The 24,896-nt window shown below is 36.7% G+C and overlaps 1 protein-coding gene across 3 annotated transcripts in view; it reads right to left on the bottom strand.

The window, feature by feature from the left end:
* Window positions 1-24,896, bottom strand: part of Mdga2 (MAM domain containing glycosylphosphatidylinositol anchor 2) — an 870,813-nt gene that overhangs the window by 845,084 nt on the left and 833 nt on the right. The gene's annotated exons all lie outside the window — the stretch shown is intronic.

Genomic DNA, 24,896 nt, shown 5'->3' with positions numbered 1-24,896 from the left:
CACTAATATTTTCGTCTCTTTGCTTTTTCTTTATTTTCTATCCTTTTTCTTTTTACTTTTATTTTTTTAATTTTTCATTTAACTTTGATTAATTACACTTTATTCATTTTGTATCCCCCATAAGCCCCTCCCTCTTCCCCTCCCCTCCCCCTCCTTTCTGCATGCATGCCCCTCCCCAAGTCCACTGATAGGGGAGGTCCTCCTCTCCTTCTTTCTGATCTTAGTCTATCAGTTCTCATCAGAAGTGGCTGCATTGTCAGGGTTCTAGGTTATCTCCATGGATAGTCCTTGGTTGGAGTATGAGTCTCTGGGAAGTTCCCTGTGTTCAAATTTTCTTGTTCTGTTGCTCTCCTTGTGGAGTTCCTGTCCTCTCCAGCTCTTACTATTTCCCACTTCTTACATAAAATTCCATTCACTCTGCCGGACAGTTGGCCATCAGGCTCAGCATCTGCTTTGACAGTCTGCACGGCAGAGGCTTTCAGAGGCCCTTTATTATATATATTCATCATTTATTTATTATTATTTATTATTATTCTTAGTTTTTGCAGTTTATTCACTTTGCATCCCAGCTATAGCCTCCTTCCGTTCCTACTCTCCTTCCATCTTCTACCCCTATGCTCCTCTCCTAGTCCACTGATAGGGAAGGTCCTCCTCCAGTATGGTCTGACCTTAGCCTATCAGGTCTCATCAGGTCTGCCTAAATATTTTGTTTGTTTATTTGTTGTGTGTAACTGACTCTGAAATAAAAGCCTCACATTTTTATTTATTTTTACTACAATTTTTAAAAAGTATTTATTTTTTATTAATTATAGTTTATTCACATTGTATCCCAAGTGTAGCCCCCTCCCTCATCCTCTCCCAGTCCCACCCCACTTCCTCATCATCTCCCAAGTCCCTCCCCTAGTCCACCAGGAAGGAAGGATCTTCCTCCCCTTCTCCCTGACCCTAGGGATCAGGTCTCATTAAGAATGGCTGCATTGTCTTCCTCTGTGGTCTGGTAAGGCAGCTCCCCCCTCAGGAGGAGGGGATCAAAGAGCCAGCCACTCAGTTCAAGTCAGAGACAGTCCCTGTCCCATTACCAGAGATATCACTTGGACAATGAGCTAGATCTGTGAAGGGGTTCTAGGTCATCTCCATGCATGAAGTATTGGTCTCAGAAAAGACCCCTCTGCCCAGATATTTTGGTTCCTTGCTCTTCCTGTGGAGCTCCTGTCCCATCCAGGTATTTCTATCTCCCCCTTCTTTCATAAGATTCCCTGCACTCTGTTCGAAGTTTGGCTATGAGTCTTAGCATCTGCTTATGACCCTGCTGGGTAGAGTCTTTCAGAGGCCCTCTGTGGTAGACTCCTATCCTGTTCTGTTTTTCTCCCTCTTCTGATGTCCACACCTTTTGCCTTTCTGAATGAGGATTGATCATCTTACCCAGGGTCCTCCTTCTTGCTTAGCTTCTTTAGGTGTACAGATTTTAGTATGATTATTCTATGTATCTATTATCCACTTATAAGTAAGTATATCCAATGTATGTATTTCTGCTTCTGGGATATGTCAGAGAGGATGATCTTTTTTAGTTCCCACCATTTCCCTGCAAATTTCATGATTTCCTTGTTTTTAATTGCTGAATAGTATTCCATTGTGTAAATGTACCACAACTTCTGTATCCATTCCTCAGTTGAGGGACATCTGGGTTGTTTCCAGCTTCTGGCTATTATGAACAAAGTTGCTAAGAACATGGTTGATCAAATGTCCTTGTTGCATTCTTGAGCATCTTTTCGATATATGCCTAGGAGTGGTATAGCTGGATACTGAGGTAGCACTATTCCTAATTATCTGAGAAAGCACTGGATTGACTTCCAAAGTGGTTGTACAAGTTTACATTCCCACCAGCAATGGGGGATTGTTCCCCTTTCTCCATATCATCCCCAGCATGTATTGTCACTTGAGTTTTTGATCTTAGCAGTTCCTATGGGTGTAATGTAAAATCACTTTGATATGCATTTCCCTGATGATTAAGGACGTTGAGCATTTCTTTAAGTGTTCCTCTGTCATTCGATATTCCTGTATTGAGAATTTTCTTTTTAGCTCTATACTCCATTTTATAATTGGATAACTTGATTTCTTTTTAATTTGAGTTTTTATGTATTTTGGATATTAGCTCTCTCTCAGATGTAGGGTTAGTGAAGATCCTTTCTTAGTCTGTAGGCTGTTGTTTTTTTCTGCTGACAGTGTCCTTTGCTTTACAGAAGCTTTTCAGTTTCATGACGTCCCATTTATTGATTGTTGATCTTAGAGCTTATGCTGTTGGTGTTCTGTTCAGGAAGTTGTTTCCTATGCCAATGAGTTCAAGGCTCTTCCCATTTTTTCTTCCTACAAATTTTTAATTAACCAAGACATTTTAAGCGTGTGCATACATTTGAAGTCCTTGGTTATAATTTTTTATATCAAAGGTCTATTAACTGTATTATATATCAGGAATTATGTATGTGGTCTATTTTAAAAGAAATATTACATGTTTTGCATACTATACATCTTATAATGCCATTTTGGGGATGAGTATCTCCATAATAATAATATGTATTAACATTAAATACAAGCTAATGATGTAAGAAAAATAATAGCTCTTTTAATATGTAACTCAACTTTACCATTTGGCTCAGAGGGTGGATATCATAAAATTTGTCATCTTAAATAATTAAATCCTAACTGGAGAAACAAATTAAGTTTACAAAAGCTGCAGGTAGTGTTGGTCTTCTCATGTGGACAAAGCAACCACAGTCCCTAATTTTGCACTTAATTTACCTGCTTCATGAAGTACAGTATTTATAATGGAGTGGAGATGGTGCCCCTTAACTATGCTAAACATAATGCTTCTTAGTTGCTTTGATATCTTGGAAAAGTGAATGTGAATTATTATCAAACATATGCTCAGCTAAAAAGAACCATTTTTAACCTTGTCTTCATCTCATTTGTCTTCAGTCTTATAATATACCATCACCACAGAAACATTACTATAAAATGCAGAACAATAAAAGCAATCAGCTCTGTATAATCATTTACATTGTATTTGCAAATATTGATTCTTGTATTGTATGTGTTTCTCCCTCCAAGATGTGCACTATTCTGCTGTTACCTAGCCTTGAAGGCACACTGTAGAGACAAGATATTTCTGGATCCTAGTCTTGGTTTTACTAGCTTCATAGTCTTGTCTACTTACATATTATGCAATATGGCTCAGGCCCAGCCTTTTCCTCTGTGAATTTTGGGATACTACTGAAGCAATATTCTGAGAATTTATTAAACAGAGTACCTGCAATACAGAAGAACATTTACACTAAATAGTGTATTATGGGCTGATGACAAATTCTCATCTTGTCAGACAGCATATATTATCTGAAAACAAAGACCATTCTTATAATTTTTCAAATGTTTTAATAAATGTCTAGAGAGTAGTGTGTTATGTACATAACATCTTACGATGATTTTTCTCAATGAACAATTATAATAAAAAACGAATAGAGAGTAATTAGCTGCTGAACCATGAGGCACTGAAGTACAGAAAAGCTCAGCTTCAAAGACTGGCGCATGAGTAGTCTGAAAAGACAGAAAAGAAAAATGGTAGCCATTTGTAAACAATGGATAGTAGATAGTAGGAGTGTCCTCACAACAAATGAAGATGACACAAATATAATAACAGTAATTATATAATACTTTGCAAAATGAATTTCATAACTTTGAGTACGAACGAAATTGCACATAAATAAAGCTCATAATATCACCTAATTTTATGTTCTCTTTTTACATTCAATATGTCTTTATTGAACTATATTCTGAGTGTATATTCTCTTAAAAATGCAGATAAAGTGTATAAAAGCTAATATAGTTTTACCTCAAAGCATAATAATGTCATATTAATACTGTAAATGACAGTTTATGGATTCTGATTTTTACATATGGCTAGATCATTTACTTATTTTGAAATGTTAACATATTAGAAATGCTAAAAAAACAATTATATAAAATGTTTGTGCACACTGAATATTCAATCACTACTTTCAAAATTATGAGCCTAGCTGGACTTATGTCAAAAGATGCTTTGGGTAATTTGTTCTTCTAAATGGGTAAGGGAAGAAACTTTAAATTAAAATTAATATTGCACTATCTTGATTTAATTACGACTTCAAACATTACTAAAGATCCAGGAATAATGATATAATTATGATATACTCATAACACTGAGTCAAAAAGATCACCCTCTGAAGGTTAGTGAGGATTCAGATCCTGCCTCTAAACTTAAGGTCTGAAAATATATCTCAGTATTATATCAGCCCTCATAGTCTTGGGTTTAATCCATAGTACAAAAATAATAAAACAGGTATTGACAGGTAAACTTTAAAAAATTGTTCTGGCATCTCCTCAATCATTCTTCAGCTCCAGTAAGAACTTCAAAATGCCTGTGTTGTATCAGTCTAGGTTCTATGTATTGTAAATATCCAGGCAAAGAAAGAAGGGTATAAAATACAGTTTAGCAGAAAAGGGACACACAAAAAGTTTACAGATATTCTCACACACATACACACACACGCATGCATACTTCATTCATTGGTTCTTTTCCTGTGATGAACCTGGGAAAACCTGGGGGAAAACAGTTCAGAGCTTTGGGTAGAAACATTCAGGACAGTAAAGAGCCTACAGCTTTTATGGAATGGAACAAAAAGATTTGCATCTCCATTAACAGTGGCTAAATATGAGGAACATAATCCAATATGAAACAGCAGCAAAATGAGGCCACACATTGATTCACAAATTTATAGTAGTTTTTGCCTTTCTCTTCAGAGTAATGGGAACCGATGAATAGTGTTTGTTTATAATTTTACAAGTAACAAAGAAAGGAAAGAATCTATTTTGAAGTTATTCAATTTGATATATGCAGTGGTTGGAAGTCATTCAAATGGGAGGTTTGAAGACCTATTGAAAAACTATGATAGCCATAGAGAAAATAAATATATAATGAATCATGGTGGTGACCGTGGAACATCTGAGGACAATTCTGCAAGCATAATCTATAATAAAAAAGATTGTCTGGTTTTATGGACATAAAAAGAAAGTGCAATGTCAATCAAGCATTTCATCCAGGTCGGTGAAGAAGTAAGATGGTTTTCATATGATGAAAGAGTACTTACTACCTAAAAATCAAGACTTTGGTTTTTAAAATATTAATGTTGATTGTTTTGAGCACACTACTTAGAAACTTGAGAGTTGTACATACCCTGAACACAGAGATATTTGCAAATCAATATTTACTATCATGTCTGTCATGACATCCAAGTTACGGAAACCACCTAGATGCCCAAAAAGAGATGAATGGATAAGAGAAAATGTGGTATGCGTAGAAAGTGAAATTTTTTCAGCCATAAAAGAAAACGAGGTTAAGCCCTTTAGAAGATAATTGATGCAACTAGGGAAACTCATATTAAATAATCACACCAGTCTTAGAAGAAGGGATGTTAACGAGGGTAAAGCAGAATGGGTGGGAAGGCGGAGCAGAAAAAAAGAACTTTATATACTTTATAAATTTGAATGCATCAGACAGATATAGCATTTGGAGAATGTGTGACAATATTTCTCAACCAAAAAGGGTTGTGACCCCCTTGGCAAAACTGTATCTTCAAAAAATATTTACATTATGACTTATGACAGTAGCAAAACTGCAGTAAGGAAGTAACAAAAATAAAATTTGCATGCTTGGGGGTCACCACAGCATGAAAAGCTTCGTTAAAGTGTCAGAGCATTGGAAAGTTTCAGAACCACTGATCTAAGAGAAAAAGAAAGCGAAAAATAGAACTCTGGGGATCTTTATTTTCTGTTTATTAAGGAAATAGCAAAGGTCATAAAGAAGCATCTAATAAATAGGTTTTCCTGTTAGAAAGTATTATGGTTTTCCTTTACCATAAAGAACTGTGAGAACATCTCAAATGTTATTGGATAAGGAAGCTTATTTACAGAAAAGTTAAATGTGGTCAATATCCTTCTCATGTATTATTTCTGAGAACAAAATTTTTATAGCACTTATAAATTATTCACAAAGAAACTTGGACTTTCAGTATATATACAACAAAAGCAATAAAAGTATCTGATAACACAGAACGTTCTTAAGTTTTCAATTAATGAGACTTACATCAATGGTGGGGAAAAAAGCAAAGTATATGTCTCCTTTTTTTCCAAAATATTGACTAATTCAACACTGATAATATTTATTTGTTGTTGAGCAAAATTAAACTTTTATTCACATGCCACAAATCCATAAATATTAACATTAAAAGGGACCCAGGACTCTATACATATTTCCTGAGATAAAATGAGTGCTGGAAAATATCTGAAAACTAGATAGATGTTGAATAAAAAATACAATATTCTAATTCCTTCACAATCTAAATTTGTAAGGATTTTTTTTTCAGTGTTGTTCTGTGTCTCCCTCTGTTTCTGTCTCTGACTTTGTCTCCCTCTCATGCATATGTATAAATATATATTCAGTAATAATTGAAAATATGTGACTTCATTTTTCATATTAATGAAAAGTTAATATGATGCATAAATCAGATTGAGAAATAAGGACTTCAAAATTTAATAGAATTAGAATATGTAGATATGATTATTACCACATAACACAAAGAAGTAACAAGAAATCTGTGCCAGATTCTAGGCTAAAGAGGACAGAGTTTATGATTGTCAGTCTTCCCTCCATTTTTATTCCCTTAATTTCCAATAAGCAACTGATGGAGCTGTATAGTTATGAATGCTATACTAGAGCCATGTGAGTATGAGTGATATCCTGGAGCCCTGTCAATATGAGTGTTCTCCCAGTAGATTTCAGTGTACATTGAGAATCTGAGAAGAGAACTAACCTCCACAGTACAACATTCCAAATAAACACAGTTAATTCTCTAAAATACAAAATCTCCTTTGTTTAAAAAAAAAATAAAGTCAGGATACAAGAAAAATATAGTTACCAAGGAATTACCCAAAAAAGTAGAGTTTATGTATCAATAATGTAACAGTTCACTTTCTGGTAAAATTTTGCTATAGTCTATGAATGAGCATTCCTAAACTTCATGCTATCTTGTCTTTCCTTTAGGAACTGGAAAAACATACCAGAAGCAAATATATGCACTATACTGGCTATTTGAAAGGTTAAGGTTATAACAATTATAAGGAGACCAAACTTAGATGTCTATTTCTGGAAGGTACTCATGCATTTGGAAATACTGCATATCTAGACTCAATACATTTCTCGGGAAGGCTGAATGAGGCTCTTCCCACCCCACATACTGTTCATGTCTTAATCCGTGGATAGAGTGAATGTACTAGACTGCTTGGGAAAGAGAAAGTAAGATTGTCCATGTAATTAAAGTTGAAAGCCTGCAAACTTTAAAGTAGATCATCATGTTATCAGAGCAAACCCAGGGTATTCCTCAGGGCCCTGAAAGTGGAAGGAAAAAGAATAGGACAGTCCAAATATTACAATGAAAGCAAAGCACAGAGATGCAATGTGTTACTGTTAGAGATGGAAAGAACAGAAGGCCTGAGACAAGACAGATAGGAAGCCCACAGAAATTAGGAAGGCCTAATTTCTCCGTTACAGCCTCTGGAAAGTAACAAACTTCTTCTAAGCCCCTGATTTCAGTCCTGTTAGATCCATCTCAGTCATCTGGAAGATATTTTCTATGTGAATTAAATGTGTAAGTTTGTGGCAATCTGGTACAATAGCCATAAAAAATTAATACAATCACTAGAAGGTGACGTACTTCAGGCACAGGCTTCCTCTTCAGTAAAACATAGAATTCTGACTCTGCAAAGAATAGGAAAGGTTCCTGAGGATCAGATGCAGAGCATAGTCATACAAAAAAAAAGTTTTAGATAAACTTTGATTCAATTGAAAGTCTCCTGCATCACAGTAAGGACTCAACTGTGGAGACATCTGGACATACAGTAGATCTGGGTGTTGGAAATCAGAATGTATGTTGTTCTTTAAAAAGGGAAAGATTTGTGCTATAGTAACCATTTTCTATTACTGACTTCTGTGTTACCCTGATAATGTTGCCAGAACAAAATACCATGGTTGTTAAAGTAAATTAAAATTTATTTTCTCTCAATTTTAGTGATTCAAACTCTATGAATAATGTGCTAATTGAACTGGTTTCTTTAATAGTCACCCTATTTGGTTTTTAATTGGCCATATTCCTGGTTGTCCTCCTATGGTCTTTACTCTTTGCCAACTGACTATGTCTGAATTAGTGACAAGTGCCTTTACACTACTGAGGCTATGACAGCAAGAGATATATGTACAGACCTGGAGTCTGTGAGAGCAGTGGGAAAACTGTGAAACAACAACAAAAAAACCATGGTGAGATGCTGAACTATCAACAGCAACAACAAGAAAAATGCTGAAGAATTATTCTAAGAAGCTACAGAGTAAAAGTGGTAACCTAGAGGAGGCACTTCACATAATTACTTAATTATTCTTCCATCTTTAAACAGTAAATCAAAGCCAGCATTTATTTAAGGAGTGAAAAAAGCCAATAGCCCTACCTTTCATGATCTAAATAAATAGATGATTTAGTATCCAGATGCCCTCCACTTTGTTGCCCATTTTATTAACAGAAAAACCACATGGAAGCTGAAAAATGTCAAACAGCAGGAGTTCCAATCACAGGTACCTACATTATTTTGTTGCCTTTGCAATGGTGGATTAATACAACTTTGATTCATGATACATGGGCATCTATTTAACAAATCATTCTCATCTACATTTGTAGAGAAAAGCCAGACTCACTCATTTCTAAGGTTAAAAAAAAGCAAGCACACATACCCTATGCAGATCCAAGACTGTAATACATTTATTTGTCTTTTATTTAATAATGTAACGTGATAGAATATGTAATGCACTCACAAGATATTAGGAAGAATATTATACTCCCTTATAATGAGAAAATTTATCATGTGGATTAGATAAACACAAAGTGTCAAGCATTTCAGAAGCCATGATAAGGAAAAAAAGACATTAGTCAAAATTATAGGAACCCAAGACTAGAACATGAAAAATTTATAAATAAATAAAGCCTTCCAAAATAAAGGAAAAGTTGTTACATCTTAAGCTGCCAGTCAATAAGAAAGCAACATAATCTCCAACAGGTTTAAGTGGGTTCAAAAAATAACATGTCCATTTTATTTACAAAATACCACAGAAGGATTTTAGTTAATCCTGAAGCTCATGTCCATCAAATACTTTATAAAAGGAAGAGGGTTGCTTGAAAAAATCTAGTGCTTTCATCACATGACCACAATGTCTGTAATATTAAAAATATCTTTGGTAAATGATGAAGGAAAATATATCTCATAGAGTTCACGGCAAGCCCTCATACAAAAATCCCAAGCCAAAAACACCTAAAGGAGTATAGTCCATATGCGACTTTCTGCTTCTGTGATACCTCACTCAGGATGATCTTTTCTAGATCCCACCATTTGTCTGCAAATTTCATGATTTCCATGTTTTTAATTGCTGAGTAGTGTAGCATTCATTGTGTAAATGTACCACAATTTCTGTATCCATTCCTCAATTGAGGGTCATCAAACATGGTTGAGCAAATGTCCTTGTTGTACACTTGTTGTATACTTGAGCATATTTTGGATATATGCCTAGGAGCAGAAAGACACACATGGTATATACTCACTTATAAGTGGATATTAAACATAAAATGTAGGATAATCAAACTAAAATCTGTACACTTAAAGAAGCTTTGCAAGAAGGAGGATCCTCAGTAAGCTGCTCAATTCTCATTCAGAGAGGCAAATGGGATAGTCACCAGAAGAGGGAGAAATCAGGGAACAAGACAGGAGCCTATCACAGAGGGCTCTGAAAGACTCTACTCAGCAGGGTAGTAAAGCACATGCTGAGAATCATAGCCATACTTTGGGCAGAGTACATAGAATCTTATGAAATAATGGGGAGATAGAAAGGCCTTGAGGAAACAGGAGCTCCACAAGGAGAACAACAGAACAAAAATATCTGGGCCCAGACGGACCTGAAGAGACCTATACTCCAACCAAAGGCCATGCATGGAGATCTAGAACCCCTGCACAAATATAGTCCATGGTAGCTCCATATCCAAGTAGGTTCACTACTAAGGGAAGCAGGGGCTCTCTCTGACATGAGCTGAGTGGCTAGCTCTTTGATAATTTCTACCTGATGGAAAAGCAGCCTTACCAGGCCACAGAGGAAGACAATGTAGCCATTCCTGATGAGACTTGATAGGCTAGGGTCAGATGGAAGGTGAGGAAGACCACCCCCCCCCATCAGTAGACTAGGGGAGGGACATGGGAGGAAAAGAGGGAGGAATGGCAGATTTGGGAGGTGATGAGGGAGGGGGCTACAGCTCAGATACCTACGTGAATACATTTTAATGAAAAAAAAATCACTTAATGGTTCTAAGTAAGCCCATGCCGTTTTCAAGTACTACAAATCATTTAAAATCAGTCAGTAGTGTGCAACTGAGCCTATGTTTAGGCAGAGTGCCTAAAAATAAGCTATTAAGAGACAAGATGCCAAAAGTAGTTATTATAATCTAGGTTTGGACAGCCAACTCATAAGATCAAGCAGGTTCTACAGCAATCTGTCACGTTGGGGTGAAAATGGTACACCTGAGAATGAGACTAAGTAGAAAGAGACTGGACACATAAGCAACACACCAAGGTTGCCAATGCACCAATATCTACCATGATGCAATTACTAATCCCTGGAACCTCATATCCTGTCTTCTTGGGAAGTTCAAGAAAAGCACCAAGTCCCAGCTGAGTCTGGATAGGATGGATCCATATGTGGAGTAAACGTGAAGTGGAGTATGCCTGTCTAAGTACGAAGATCCTGGTTGCTCCCATGAGCCACATTTGTGTTTGTGTCTTCTGGTTTATGGAATTCGTGGCTCTGAGCAGATCTTCCCCAGAGTACATAGTGAGAGTTTCAGACTCTGACAATTAACCCCTGTTTGCTTGGGTCTCCCTATAGCAACTAAACAGGGAAATGAAGAAATGTCTTTTAAGCAACCCTAATTCAAGCTGGTGGTTTTGAGAAGGCCCCAGCTTGAAGCATCTGTCTGTGCTTCCTTACCCACTTCTGAACAAACAATCAGCAAATAGAGCCACAGCAGCTTATGCCTCAGAAAAGGCACTGACATTTCGAGGTAGGCCTTTAAAGTCTCCAAGTGATGAGGAGAGGCGTCCAGAAAGAGTCACTGTGTGCACCCATCACTGTTCTGAGACCAGGCAGAATGGAAGGGACTGGAGTTTGTCTGGCTGACTTTTTTTCAATTAGAGTCCACACACAATAGGCCTACCCCTACTAACCAGCTTAACGATGAGATGGACTACAGTAAGGAGCAGTGTGAGCAGTGCATGGATATTGTAATATGTCGTACAGAACCCCTTCTGAATGAAGGGAAGAGCCCAACCTGCTGACCATGCGCAGCTGGCATTGCCCCTGGAACCGCCTTCAACGTAGCAACACTGCCCTTTTCTGAAAGCAGCTTGAAACCGTAACTGGCATGAAATGGTACAGGCACCCTTCTTTTACTGGGGACACAGCTGAAAGTCATTGCTAACTTCTCAGAATCTTAACTACTCCACATAAAACTCTCCTGAAACTGATCTTGAATCAGCCTTCTCCATTTTCTGATTCCAATCTCTCTTTCCTTTAAAAGATGCTTTCCTAGATATTTTTCTGATAAAATATCTCTGGATAAATGTTCCCTGAGGAATCAACCTTATGTCACATAAACACTGCCCTCTGCCTTGCCCTACAGTTGTGAAAGGTCTACTATGCTACAATACTTGCTGGGAAGATGACAGTGTGAAAAGTAAGTAATAACTCAATATTTAAACAACTGAAAATTTTGGATGAATTTAAGAACAATCTTTAAGAAAACCTAGGCTTTAGATTTTGGACACAAAAATCCCATTTTACAGATACATAAGATAGTTCAACTTTTATTTTACTTACAAACATCTATTATAGCTTTTACAGACATTCAATTTACTTATATTTAATTATTAGTATCATACAATATTCAGATATAGGAAAATCATAATATTGTATGATACTAAAGGAGATCAAGATGTAAAAAGCATAAGTATTATACTATAAGAACTCTCAAAACTGGACAACTCTTCTGAACTTGCATTGGGCTCATTTCTTTTCACTCTCTTCTTTCATATAGCCTTGCATTTTAATTTGAAGTACGTGTTTCCAAAACAATGGTGGCCCACACCACTTGATGATGTGGTCACAACGTTCAGTGTGCCTAAAACCTCCTATGACACTAGTTTCAAGCACTGAAACAAAAGGGCTAAACAAGTCACTGTTTGGAGAAGAAATTCTCAAAGGCAACAGTACTCCATGTTTATTTGTTTGTTTGTTTTGTTGTTGTTGTTAATATCGAGATCTACCTTTGAAGTACACCATGAACTTAGTATAGGAGAGAAAAGATTAGACTAGAGAACAGATTTATCTTCAAGTGTAAACTACGGCTGTACAATTAATTTCAGGTCACTCCTCTTGTAGAGAGACTGAAATAAGATTTAAAGTTCTGAGTGACTTAATCGCCCCTGAAAAGTTACGGGTAATTATGAGTTAAAGCAAACATCAGCTGCTTTGAGATGGATGGCCGGACAGCTGAACATAATACCTTTCCTGTTCTCACTAGGAATGCTTTCCCATCGAAGCAGCTTCTGTATCAATCACACAATAGTCAAAACGGCACAGGGTTATGCTACATGACACAATAACTGCATTCATAGGCGCAGGGAAAGTAGCATTGGTAGTGGCAGGGCAGTAGCTAAACACCTAAAACAAAGCGCTAAGCTGCACTAAATTTGTAAGCTTCTGGGTGGAGGAACTCACTTAGCTAAGGGAGGACAGGGCTTGGTGCTCAGCATTCTTGCTCTGCACAAAAAGATTTTCAAGAAAAGAAATCCGCTGATATAGTCTCCTCAATTAACTCTGAGAAGAAAAACAGAAAGAAAGAAGAAAAAAAAAATGCTCCAGCCATACCCAGAGGGAACTGGAGGCAAAAATCAGGCCAAATATGACATTTAACTATCAATCTTTCCAAGGCCAGTGATTGTTCATCAGCCTGAGGGAAAATGAAGTTGTACACCTGACAATGGAGATTGTTTTTAAAACCGCATGCAACTGCTTTACCAAGAGGAAGATAACTTCTGCAAAATGCATAGCAGAGGCATGCCTTCGTTTTGATAGGTTACTACACTTACTAATTACGAATAGATTTAAATTTCCATATATACCCAAAAATAAATCAGAAGAGACACCTCAGTATATGTACACCAATACTCAAAAGCATCTTTTCATAAAGGTAACATTTTTCAATTCTAAGAATAGAAAGTGTATGCTAAGAAATGTGATGTCATGTGTCTGTGTGTCTGTGTGTGTGTGTGTCTGTATCTTGTGTGTGTATGTGTGTGTGTGAATGTATGTGTGTCTTCGGTTAAAGCTAAAAGTTAGCACTCAAGTTATATTTCTTATTATTATTTGAGACTTGCATGTTTTAATCACAAGAAGCATAAGCATTAATGTACCTAATGATAACTTTCATAATTCATATAGTTTATACAAATACTCAATTTAATACACATGTCATATTTCATTCTAAATTTAATCACTGGAAACTATACAGTAGTACTTAAAAGTTTGAATTTAAGATTCCTAATGCATCTCTTTCAAAACTCAGTGAATGGTATATAATTTTAATAAAAGTTCTAATTCAGAGTATGACATGTAACATAATTTGTTATATAGCAATACCTTTTTTTTTAAGAACTACACTTTCTATGTTTCTATGTTTCTATGAGCTTCAATAACACATAGAAAATAACTTAAGTTGCTAAAGTTTGGTTTCTAAATGAGTTTTGTGTGTCTACATTTGATTGCGAAATTTTTTGTGAACTGTAAACTCACAAAAGTCAGAAAAGAATTACAAAATCCTTATGAACAAAAGAACACAAAGTGTCTTCTGACTGTGCAATTAAAGCTGGGCCTCAGGTACACATCTATTTCTAAAGATAAAATAGTTGTACTCTACAATTAAGAACTATTTCTACTCTGACAACTAAGAAAGAAAGAAAGAAAGAGAAAGAAAGAAAGAAAGAAAGAAAGAAAGAAAGAAAGAAAGAAAGAAAGAAAGAAAAAGAAAGAGGTAATTTTCTATGAATTATCTTACATACAGTTACATTTTATGAATTATGTTTATGAATCTATTTTAGGAAACATACATGCTACATATAGAAATATTTTGTAGTGTACATGTGTGTTGTCTACATCTTTAGTTCTCTGAACTTGGAGAGGTCAAACATAAAGGTTTCAAAGCCTTTTTTTCCAATAAGTAATCTCAGAGCATTAAGGCATTAGCAAGTGAGGTCCAATGATGGAAGGAAAATGCTTTCTGAAACATTATCCAAAATAATGTGATGATAATAGAGTGCAGGAGCATCATCACAGTGAACAGAGAGATGGTGTCTTTGGATGCCAGATGCAGTGACTGGAGGAATGGGGCAGGAAGGCACAGGAAACCATCAGAGAATACCTAGCCTGAGTAACAGCTTGAATTATTTCAGGCTTTTGCCCCGTATGAATCATTCTTGTTTTAGGAAGGCACCAAGTGATTTCTATACTCCAGTCTTCCCTGTCCTCAAATCACTCCCCACTTGGCATGTTAGTGTAGAATGGTCACAGTGGAGGATGGTCCTCCCACCACACCAGCCCTATTTAGACATATGTATTTAGGTGAATCTATACAAAGAAAAAAAGGTATTAACTAAAGATTGGGCTCTAATTAACTGTGAGCTAAAGAGAAAATTAAAAAAATAAAACCTCTAAAATGAGTGTATCATTTCCATCATAAAGAAAAGCACTAGCAGAATAGAGCTAGATTAAACATGAGCCAACAGACAAGCGGGAGTAGGAGCTGGGTGGTGAGAGGCCTTGCCACCAAGCCCAGTAACCTTTGAGTTTGACCACTGTGACCTACATAGGAGAGAAGTGACTTTTGTAAGTTGTCCTCTGATCTCCACGTGTGGCTCATACACACGGACACAGAATACATACATATATACATACATACATGCACCCATACATCAGCCCAAAATGAGCAATTAAAAAAAAACACAGAAGGCTCAAAGTTATTGATAAGAATCAATTAAGTAAGCATGAACAGAAAGGCACAAACTCAAAACAACATTTAAAAAATTAATCACACTTCTTTTTTATAAGTTCACAGATTCTGAGCTCCAGGAGAAGACAGACAATGAACTCCAAGACTACCTGACAGTTGTGTCTCTTCATATCTCAACCTTACTGTACACATGTGTTCAGTTGGTAACGCAAATTCAACACTGCTCATTTCATAGAGTGAACACATTCCTCAGAAGTAATGACACTGTGGTACATTTGCAGTACCTTGTTCTGACCAATAAATGTGTTGTACCCTAGTGCTCAGATAGGTAACCTGAGATTTATGCACCTCATTAACATTATAAATATAAACAAGGGTTCTAAACACCAACAATCTTCATCTGCAAAAAAATAGAAGCCACGAATTTGCAAAAGGTAATTTTAAATTATTTTTCTTTTTGAGATTTTTTTATTTTTTGTTTTTATTTTTTATATTAATTACAGTATTCACTTTGTATCCCAGCTGTAGTCTCCTCCCTCCCTCATTATCTCCTAACCCCACCCTTCCTCCCTCATCTCCTCCCATGCTCCTCTCCAAGTCCACTGATAGGGGAGATCCTCCTCCCCTTCCATCTTACCCTAGCTTATCAGGTCTCATCAGGACTGGCTGCACTGTCTTCCTCTGTGGCCTGGCAAAGCTGGTACCCCATAAGGAGCCTGCCACTGAGTTCATGTCAGAGACAGTCCCTGTTCCCCTTACTAGGGTACCCACTTGGAGACTAATCTGCCATCACCTACATCTGTGCAGGGGTTCTAGGTTATCTCATACTAAAATCTGTACACCTAAAGAAGCTAAGCAAGAAGGAGGACCCTGAGTAAGATGATCAATCCTCACTCAGACAAACTGGATGGACATCAGAAGAGGGAGAAAACAAGCAACAAGACAGGAGCCTACCACAGGGGGCCTCTGAAAGACTCTAGCCATCAGGGTATCAAAGCAGATGCTGAGGGTCATACCCAAATACAGTGAATCTTATGAAACAGGGGGGAGATAGAAAGACCTGGAGGGGACAGGAGCTCCACAAGGAGAGCAACAGAACCAAGAAATCTTTTTGAGATTTTAATATAATTACATCGATTCTGCCTCCTTTTCCTTCCTCAAAAACTTCCATATACCCCACTTTTTTGTCTATCAAATTCATCTTCTCTTTTATCTCTCACTGATGTTGTGTTCATATATATTTATTTCATGTGTGATGAATAAAAGTACTTTCTAGATATATGTGTATATATATGTATATGTATATGTATATGTATATGTATATGTATATATATATATGGATGTGATGATACTTAAAAATAAATAGTATCATAACATTTCAGTTAAATATAGTTTATAGACTTTTATAAAAGTCTGGGTGAATATCTGGGGAAATACTCAATATTGGGTTTTTTTTTTTAAATCAGAATCACATATACCCTAATGGATTTATGTGAGCTCTAATTAACTGTGAGCTAAACAGAAAATAAAAAAAAAAAAACTCTCAGACGAATGTATCATTTCTATCATAAAGAAAGGCACCATAGAATAGAGCAAGATTAAACATAAGCCAATAGACAAATATGAGTAGTAGCTGGGTGGGTAAGAGGCCTTGCCATCAAGGCCTCTCTTCTTACTACTGTTTTTAATCTGTATATTAAGAATTATACATATTATTAAATCACATCCATAATATTCTTCTCATTCAAGTTGATCATGTTTATACCGTAGCTTTTCAAATAATCTTGACCAAAAAAGTTAAGAAGAATTTTTTTCACCAATACAAAAAAAAGAATTGTGCACATATTTCAACACACAGAAACTGATGTAAGAATAAATTTATCCATAATCATAAAAAATGAGACATTTTCAGATGAATTGACACATTAAATTATTTTCCAAGAAAAAAAGAAAGCAACTGTTAGTTGGTCTTTGTTACTTCCTGTCTCTTATTATTTCCTAAAAATCACTTGGCAGATGTGGTTCAACTGCCAGAGAATTGGCAAGTAGATTTCAGAGGAGGGAAGCTCTCCACATTTGCTCCTTTTTTATCCCACGAATAAGAAAATGAAGACACAATTCAAATCCGTGGCTGTAATTACAATTCCTCTGCACACTGACCCCTCTCTTGAGTTTCCTATCAAAAAAATGAGGTGATACAGTAGAGTGAACAGGACAACTGTTTCCTGAGGTAGCAGACTGCCCTGAATAGGAATGACGCACTATAGGGGAAGCACAGCTCACCTCACCAATGTTTTCACCTTACTGGTTCTGTGTGAAAGAAAACACGATGTTCCAGATCTTTTCTGTGCACGTGCTCTGCTGCTTCTGAACAGCACTCCTCTTCAACATTTTAAAAAAGCCTTTAAAAAGTTGCTTTTACTCTAACTCCAAAAGGAATTGGGTGTAGGTTTTAAGATTTCTAAATGTGCCAAAATTTGATGAGAGCTCAGTGTCCCCCAGGAAATGAGAAATAATGGGAAGGACAGCTCAGTTGTTTGCACACATTCCAACGCTGAATCCTCGTGGACACGATGTATCTGAGCAACTTTCAGAGTATCATACAATAAAATTCATTTCACAATTTAAGCTCAGAATTTAAGATGATGATGACATTGCTTTAGAAGATAGATACCTCTTTCTAATTGAGACAAACTCTGAAGAAATTACTTGAGATTTGTCTCACGTCCATTTCAGGCTGATGTTTCTGTCTGTGTCACTCTCCCTTCTGCTAAAATTCATGTTTCAATGTTCTTTCCTCCGTCCTTACCTATACCACACCAACTCATTTCCAATGTGAAACCCTTGACGTTCCGCCCTTCTGTTTCCTCTAACCACACCGGAAACTATCTAAAATTGATCTATAAAGTTCTAAGCAAAACATTGGTGCATTTCTCACAGACTTATTTTGTGATTTTCATTGGTTTATCCCTGCAATGTACTTGGAACCTCTCTGGGTTTATGGTTTTCATCACATAACTACATCAACTAGGCATGGCATTTGTGTTGATCTACTGACTGCCCTTACTCTGTACTTATACAAAATGTCTACAGAGTTTCTAGCCCACCAATTTAAGAACAACTTAAGAAATTTAAGAAAAAACTTCTGTACTTCTTAGAATGTAACTTTGTCCTTCTGAGTAGGACATTATCCTAAGGTATAGTATCGACACCATTCACAAATATAGTCAGAAGTAACAGAGCAGGGGTGCTGCTTAAGACCAGCCTTCCTGTCCTTATGTCCTAAATCACACAAATAATCATTAGAAGAACAATCTACTCCAGAAAAACCACCAATTCTCTTTAGGAGCCTCTTCTGCCCATCTCCCCCACCCCAGACAACCAATTAGTTAATTAATATCTGAAGATGTCCTTCAACCAAACAATAGGTATTTTCCTTTTTCACCTGCTCTGATACACTTCAACAAAGTTCTGGATACTTCAGAAAATAAAATAAAATAAAATTATTTTTGTTCTGTTTTGCTATTCTTCTAAAGGCCAGACACATTTTTCTAACAGACTATGCTTTGTACTCATTTATTTCAAATATCAGTTGGCTATCAGCTGTCTGTTAAATTTCTGGGATACCTAGCAAAGAACCAACCACTTCTCTTTCACACAGGCATGTTTTAATGTCTCCAAACCCCTCAAATATTTGCCCATCCTCAATTATTCTTACAAAGAGAAAATTAATAAACTTTCTTTCCCCAATGATATGGTAACATACCATTGGGGTCACATTCCTTGCTGTAGATTTGATCATTAGCAACAAGAAATATCTAATTCTTTGACAAAACTGTATAGATGGAACAATTACAGACAGGATAAAATGTATTATATGAAAATTTCTAAAACATTTCATTCTACCATAACATGTATTTAAATGATAAGCCAAAAGTAAACATATACTAGCAAAAAATATGCTTCTAGTAGTTGGAATTAAATTCTGTGATAGAGAACTCTTGGAGAATATATGGTCTGTATTGTAAGATATAAATAACCATCTTAATTCAATAATTAACATCAAAAAAATATTAAATGTTTTAACACTAAGATAAGACACAGCTCCATGTATTGGAAAAGTAGAAAGAAACCAAGATCGCAAGAGTTTACACGGGATCAGTTCAAGGTTAGAAGAGAAAATGGAATTAAACTGGAATAAAAGTACCAAAGAAATACCCTGATAATGGAGCATAAAAGGTTTTAGTAATTTGTATCGAAAATATCTACCCAATGAATAGGCATAAACTTAAAAAATAACAAAATTTCGCCAACAGCCTAGTATGTCTAACTACCTACAGTCTCTTCTCACAGTTTTATGAATTTACACGGTCAACAGTTTTTTAGTTAGATTTGAAAGTGAAAATTTACTGATTTCTATGGACTTAATAATTTATTCAGTCAACTCTAGGTGATATGTTTATGTTGACAGTCACTGAAGCAAAGACAGGACATTTCATTTTGAGAGACCACTCGGTTAATAGCAACTATAATGGGCGAAGCAGTGTCACATAACCTTATTATTGGAAATGCATTCAACAGAATACTTCGAATATCCTTCCAAAATATCAATCAAGGGAAGAAAAGCATCCACAACTCTTCTCCACGCCAACAGTACACCGTGTGCTGTTGAAGGGCACAGCTCCACAGGTCAGTCACAGGACTAAGCTGGTATGTGTCCTCGTTTGCAGGTTCCTTTGCAGATTGAAATACTTGAGCACCATTCTCCTGGGATTCTTTCAGGGGTGTGAGGACCAGGCCAGCGCTTGCATGCGATGAATCACTTTGCTATGTTGAGGACAACCCAAGACTCCCCATCACTCTCTAAATCAGACACAAACTGAACCCGCAAGAATCAGGCATAATTACATCTCCATATACCTGTTCCAAATTACATTAGAAAATACATTTTACAAAGAATACCAAGCCCACCTCTTTAGATAAACTTATTCATCTTGCTTCTCAGAAGAGTTTTTAGGAGGTTCACAGTACAAACCAAAACACGACAAAAAAAAAAAAAATTGCAATACCAATGATCTTTACGATAATCAATAAAATCAAGCAAAGAAATTATGAGGAGGAAAAATGTGCTCATAGTACATCTTTTATATCACAGAGTCAGCAGAATTACCTAACTTACATGTCATCACCTCTGACAGCGGTCTGAACCCCTGTCGCCATTACCAACTTACCCACTATAAAGTAACACTTTGACCTTGGTATGCAATGTGCTTGCTTAATCTAAAACACTTCCTAGTCAACCATGAGACTTATCCAGAGAGGACAGACAGGGCACACCCACATGACACTGTTTAAAATAATCTGCCTGTTTGCCACGTAAAAATAGCATTAATATAACCACCAAATAATCCCAAATATCCCCGTCCCCCTCAGATAGTTCCAATAGAAGCAGAGTACCCCAGATCCTTTTCTTTGGTGGCACTGGAGAAGTTCATCTGCGCACCGACAGACAGTGGGTGAAGATTAAGAAGAAAGGCTCATTGGATGGAGTGTGATTTTACGTTAAATTCTCTAACCACATTAAGTGAGAGCTTCTCTTCCACTGGCTGGCATCCTAACATGTTTCAACCAAAGCCATTATCTGTAAATGCTCTGGATGGAATCTTAATCAGCATAACTTAAGATAACTTTGCTATGAGCAGGCAGCATCACGGGACTGGCTATAATGAATGGCCGACCTTCAACTCCAGCCTTATCCTTCCGGATCAATGTGTTTATCAGCTTTCTACCACTGACAGTTGGAAATTTCTTCCAGAACCTTCCTGTCTTACTTATCTCCTTGTTCTCAATTCTACCAAGTCGTTTCTGTTCAGCTACTGCCTACAGTGTTGTTTAAATTGTGTGAGATTTGCAGATATTACTTGAAATGAGTTAATATAGATAGCCAATGTGTCAAGTACATGTGTTTGATGAACATATTCTACTCACTGCTCTTAATCTGGGGAGTTTTGAGAAGAGAGTGCTTTAACTATTTCACTGAGCACTGACTTATTTCCACTAAAACTACCTAGACCTAACATGTGTTTTCATTTGTAGTGGGAACTTCTTTGTGCTAATGCAATAATAAGGCTTTCTCATGGGAGTTAAGAAAATGGTGTTTCCAAGTAAAACAGCAGTGTGGGCCAATGGATATTTTTTCTTTTCTTTTCCTTTTTTTTTTTTTTTGGCACGTAAATGCAATTCTTTATATTTGATCATTATTAATAATGATCCATAAAACCTGATTTGGCAGGAAAATGCTTCAGAACACACAGGGTATTTCAGGAATCACCTAACACTTTCAGAGTTCACATTCTGACCCTTCATGGTTGAATCTATTAAACTCCCCAAACACAATATACAGTGACTGCACCAAATTAATAATGCCAGAAAAAGAGGTGTCAGATCATTGTTCACTTAATGACCTCTATGGTTTGAATATGTATAAGCAAAAGGAAAGTTTAAACAAGAATGAATTCCTAACAGTATTTGGGGTGAATTTTTTTAACAAAATTGACTTCGTAAAATTCAAGATGATATAATATGCTATTTAAAAACATTAACCATTAAAAGATATAAAGATAGGAAAAATAGATATTATCTCATTAAAATATTCATCCCAAACAGTTCACATGCTTATCTTATGTTACTCTATTATAAACTTTCTGCATTTTTTCAGAAGTGTAAACAAATAATTTATATTGTTGTAATGTTACATAAGTTTCAAAATATGAAAGAAATATGGAGGACAATTCCCACTTAGAAATATAATTCCATCAGAATTATCAGTGGAAGTCAGGGAGGTTCTTACAGGCAAGTCTTGTTTAATCAAATACCACGTCACATACAAATGTTAGACACTAGACACTCAGTTTACAAAACAACACTGGAGACTGATGTCAGTAATTTCCTACTTTTGGAAAAAAATAAAAACTTCTGCATTTGACTAAGTATTATATTGACAAGATGATTGATCATAATGAGATTATATTCATCAACATGATATAGTCAATATATTAAAACACATATCTCAATTTACTAAACCTTAAAATCTGAATTTTATGATAAGCATTTCTCAGGCTAGGAAATGGGAAAGAAAAGGCATTTCTCACTTTAACCAGAAACTGCTTGTTATTTTCTCTTGGTGATAGTTAATAAAAAATAATACCAATAAATAATATGTTGTGTATATTGAGAGTGGCTCTACATCTGGTGAATACAGTTAAATGAAGGAAAAGCAGGGTTAGAGGTTTGCAGAGTTTTATACTAGCCAAATTTTTATTTTTTTTTAAAGTTTGTACTTAAAGTTGTGATTCTAAAATCAATCTTTTTGCAAAGTTCTTAGTATAAAATGTTCAAAACACTTCATAGCATTGCATTTCATTAAATCTTTTATCCCTTTAAAATTGATTGTTTTCCAAATAACTAAACATAAACTGCTCCCTTTATCATTAATACTTAAGCATAAAAAATTAAATTGCTTTGGGTGAAGAAAGGTCTTGATCTACAATGTCAAAGCAATGAAGTGTAAGTCTGTGCTAGTGTTCTCTGGCTTTAGTGAACTTTGTGGCAGTCACCAGGAGGTGATGGGCAGGGATTGCTGAAGCCCACCCTCTGAGATCCTGATGCAGGAATTTGGAGAGAGGCCTACTCCTGACTCTGCACTTCTAACAAGTTCCAAGGTAATGTTTAGGCGGATGGTTAGGGCTTCCATATTGAAAGACCACCTCCTGTGATCTGTAAAACAGATCTAAAAAGAGATATTTAAATGTTTTATTTCATTCACCTAATAGCTGTGACATTTATCATGATGAGGGATGCTGATTAATACTTTTCACACAAAGTCAACTGTACTCCTAGGTAGGTGTCTAACAGAGACATCTCTATTGAAATAAAAGGCCACTGTGACCAACACGGGAATGGAAAAAACATTCCCTTTTACTGATAAGTGACATAGGCAAGGGCTTATTTAAATTACCGATTCATACTTGTCTCTCTCCCTCCTTCTGGCCAACAGAGAACATGCCTGAGCAACCCAAAGGACAGAGAGTGTCAGAAAAATGGAACCAATTCTCCCCATCTTTACAATTCCAACATTCTACCCTCTTCTTCACATATTAAAAAAAAAAAAAAAAAAAAAAAAAACTATTTTCAGCTGGAAAGACCTGGGCCAAATATAAGCAAAGACAGACTTGAATAGGAGATGACAGGAACTCGGGGGACCACCTCTTCTAAGCCCCAGCAGCCCTAGGCCCTATCAGTCCTGCTGCTCAGGGTAAGGGGGAGAGAGTCTGGTAAGAGCTCTGGGTGAATCCTCCTTCTCTCCAAGCCCTGCCTCCTGGTGTCAGTCAAGCTTTCAGGAGAGTGAGGTTTTCTACATTTAAACTCACTGTGACCAACAGTCCCGATGCTGTTTTATGAGGGCTCTGCTACAGCCACACAAATTGCTTTGATTTGGGTCAGAGAATGGAGAAAAAGGGAACGAAGATGTTCAGAGGTAGGAGAAAGGAAAGGGGTTTTGTCTCAAGCCTAGAAGAGATCTAAGAAGACAGGAGAGGGAGGGAGCGGCAGCAGGAGGAATGAAAACTCTCAGCTAGGAACCTCTCCTTTCTCCCAGTAGCCCCCTCCCACCACCACCACACACACTGTGTAGTTCTTTGCCCAGGATGAAACACTCAATAGAAAGGAAAGGCACAGGGAGATCTGCTGAACTCTGAACTCGTTCTCCAGCTGCACACTACATGGTTCCCAGAGAGTTGGAGGACTCCAATTCCAGTGGTACCTGTGACCACTCTATATGCAGTTCTGGAGACCGAAGGGAAATTTGTGACACTTCCACTGATAATACTCATGCTTCTTGCCCTGGGCAGCTGTTGAACTAGCTAGCCCACATTGCCTCTAAGGCAATGCAGTAGCATGAGTTTTCCACACATTTTACTAGGGCATGAAGGTGTGTGCTATGGGAGGAGAGCCTTGGCCTGCTCTATCCTGCAAACCTTCCCTTTTAACATGATCCTTGAATACACTTTGAGAACATAAAAGTTCTTTTTCTCTCAGGGTATTGTCAACTTGTCCCAGAAGATAAGTATATCACTATAATCAGCCATGGAGAACGAGAGAGAGAGAGAGAGAGAGAGAGAGAGAGAGAGAGAGAGAGAGACTTCAGTGACTAAACACAAGCATGTCAACTGCTGACAGGCAAAGGGACCTAGATTTGTTTGGAAGTACTTCAAAAGCCCTCCAATTAAGAAGCTCACCCTTCCTAGGTCCCAAGCCTCTTGGTTCTGGGCTTTCTGAGGAGCTGAGATTTTGTTCTGGTTGCAAAGACCGGTGTCCGGCCCTGGAGCACAGACATGTGGACTTCCTCTTCAGTTCATTCATGCATTTGCTCATCCATTCACACAAACATGTCCCTTAACTGTGTCTGGCACTGAGAATCTCGCCTGCTATTTCCCCTCCCCAAGTCAGTGCTCATGGCAACGGCTGGTGCAGAATACAACTCAACTGTCACCCTGCTTCTCTACCCAGAAAAACCAAGTCCTGTAGATATTCACAGAAAGGGGGAAAGATATATATATATATATATATATATATATATATATATATATATATATATATATATAT

The sequence above is a fragment of the Psammomys obesus genome, unplaced genomic scaffold (genome assembly GCF_907164565.1).
Source record: "Psammomys obesus unplaced genomic scaffold, mPsaObe1.curated_primary_1811, whole genome shotgun sequence".
NCBI lineage: Eukaryota > Metazoa > Chordata > Mammalia > Rodentia > Muridae > Psammomys > Psammomys obesus.
This window is presented reverse-complemented; position numbering and strand designations above follow the sequence as displayed.